Source organism: Manis javanica, chromosome 14 (assembly GCF_040802235.1).
Source record: "Manis javanica isolate MJ-LG chromosome 14, MJ_LKY, whole genome shotgun sequence".
Classification (NCBI taxonomy): Eukaryota; Metazoa; Chordata; class Mammalia; order Pholidota; family Manidae; genus Manis; species Manis javanica.
In genome coordinates, this window is record NC_133169.1 from 89980211 (window position 1) to 89983069 (window position 2859).

Here is a 2859-nt window from a genome sequence, read left to right on the forward strand (position 1 = left end):
CTGTTTTATGCCTCGTTACTACTTCCAGTGACATTTCTGATAATGCTCTAGGGGGCTTGTTTGATTTGTATTTTAAATATGTGATGCATGCATGGTCTCTTCCTAATATGAGTGGTATTATATCTTCTTTTAATTTTAATTCTGATATAAAAACTCCGCTTTCAGTCTAGTCTCTACTTCAGTCTAGTCTTAGCTGATTAGAACTGAGAGCCATAAAGTATATTTGTACATTAAATTCAAAACACTCTGCCACTCACTGGTGTTTTGAAGAGACTTGGAACGACTGCCTCTTGGTTTCCCGAACGGCCCCGTGTCGCTCAGGCCGGCGCTCTCTCCTGAGCAGCTCTTCTTCTAAGTCCGGGGAAGCAGCCTCTCTCTTTGACTCTTTGTTACAATGGAGGTTTAGCAGAGCATTTTATCCACCTGGAAACCTATCCGTAGACATGCAAGTTTCTTTCCTTCAATATTGTGCAAACATTTGAGTGCCTACTATGTACCAATCGCTGTTGTAACAGTGAACTGTAATGAGCACTTATTTATAGGTCACCTGGCACTATGCTTAAATGGTTTCATAATTCCATTGATACCACCCAACAACCCTGTGAATGTCCCTATTTTACAGAAGGGGAAATTGAAGCATATGAAGGTTAATTAACTCAGGGAGCTCAGGCAGTCAGAGACTAAGCCAAAACTTAACTCATGTCTCTGTCTAACTGCCGAGCCCTAACTCTTAACCACTGTACCAGTGTTTCTTAAAGTGGGATCCTGACTTTGCCACCAGTTGCACTGGAATCACCTAGGATGATTGCTAATGTTACAGGTTAAAGATACGTCCTAGACCTTCTGAGCCTACATTTACATTTTTAGCAAGCTCTCTGGGAATTTCTGTGCCCTCTAAACTGTGAGGGCCATTGACAAGGGTTTTGGATACCAAATCTAAGAAAATGAGGCTGAGATGGGAAGACAATTCTATAAAGTAAAGGTGAGCTTTCAGGAAAGAAGCTAAATGAGGGCCCACAGTGTTAAGAATCAGCTGGAGACAGACCCTAGGATTACTCCAAAAAAAGTGTTGCATAATTAAAATGTACTTAAACTCCACTTCTCTACAAAGCTCTAGTCAGAGGAATATGATTTCAAAACACAGTTGCAGGTAGGGTAGTACTATGTCATTTTCTAGAACTTGGAAAACCCATGCTTCCAACTCTAGAATTTCCAAATGAACAAGTTTTAGGGGCAGCGATTTGGTAGGAAGGAGGCGGGGGGGTGTTCTCAGAGACTTGATTATTTGGACTGGCTTTGGGGGAGCTGATAAAAATTAAAAGGACACCCCTAAGATACCCTTTGTGCCATAACCGTTGTTGACTCATTCTCAGACAGTGACTCTGTAGCATGGTACCGTGGCAGTGAGAAGGCGAATTAACTCACGCAGGGCTGACATTTAAAAATGTGTACAACAAGGGTGATGAGGGTCAAATTCCCCACATAACCAATTATGTGTGTAATGAAAACAGCCTCTGCCAGGTGGTCTATGTCATGAATGAGTTCCCTTAGTCCTGGGGAGTCTCAGAAAACAGCTCTGAGCCTCTTGCCTGTGAGGCTGGTGAGTCACCAGTGTCAGCTTGTGGACAAGGCCTCAGCTTTTTCTTTGACCCAGTGTGACTAGAGCATTGTTTCAATGCAGATGCTGTATTAAGACAAAGACAAGATTGCTGCCACATTGGAAAAATACATAGAATTCTTTAAAAAAGAGAAAAGCAAAACTCAACAGGGGAAAAGTAAACCTTGGACACAACATAATCAGTACTCTGCTGTTTCATTAACTGCTTTTTTTTTTTAATGTGTTAGTCAAAGCCTAGAGGGCAAAACGAGTTCCTCTCCTGCCCTGTTGAGCTATTATACTTGTTCCTAGGTTTCAAAAAGAGTGGAGAGAATATATTTTAACAGCTTGTTAAAACCAAAGTCCCTCTGACTTTTCTTCCCATATCCATAAAGTTTTACGAGGTTCCTTATTTTGAAGCCCTGCAAAGTAAGAATATTTGTCTTAAAACAGGACTGAGGCTTTTACTGCTCCTCTGCAGGGGAAGAACCCCCAAGGACACGGGTCCCCAGAGCTCAGGCCTAACTCTGATTCCTGCGAGCTGTCGATTGGTGAAGCTTCCCGGGGGGGGGGGGGGGCTTGCCCCCTCTCCCCATCCCACATTTACTCACTCCTTTCTTTGCCCCTTTCCCTTGCTGCTGGTGACTTCCCAAGCGTGCTCTTCTTTCACGGTCAATAACATTGACAGCTGGGACGGGCATCCATTGCTTTTGCTGGTCTTTCATCTCCTCTCTGTGCTCTGGTAGCAGAACCTCTTTTGTCCGTTTGGTAACTCATCCATTAATCACGTAGATTAGTTAAGTAAAGCCATTACCCAAGTGGAGGTGGACACATGACCCAAGCCAGCCAATCAGGATACCCGGCCTTGTATCTAGTGGCAGGTCCTGGAGTGGACAGTGATGGTGCAGGGCCGACAGGACCCTGTGGTAAGCAGTTCCCCTCCTTTAGTTGAAATCATTAGCTGCAAGATTCATGCGGCTGCTGGGCCTTATTTACCGGCACGTGGACAGAGCCAAAGCTGAAACAGGGATACTTCACATCATTTTAGCTCTTGGATTCAGCCAGATCTGAAGCCAGCTGCTAATCTTCCCTGTCCTTATAAAGTTTTTTTTAGCTTAAGCTAGTTTGAGTTGAGTTTCTCTTACTTGCAACAAAAAGAACCAAAATTCTTTTACTGCTTTCAAAATTTTTGCCATCCGGTGAGGACATACGTGACTGTAGAGGAAGACAGACTGTGATGCGCGCGTGGGAGGCCCCTGCAG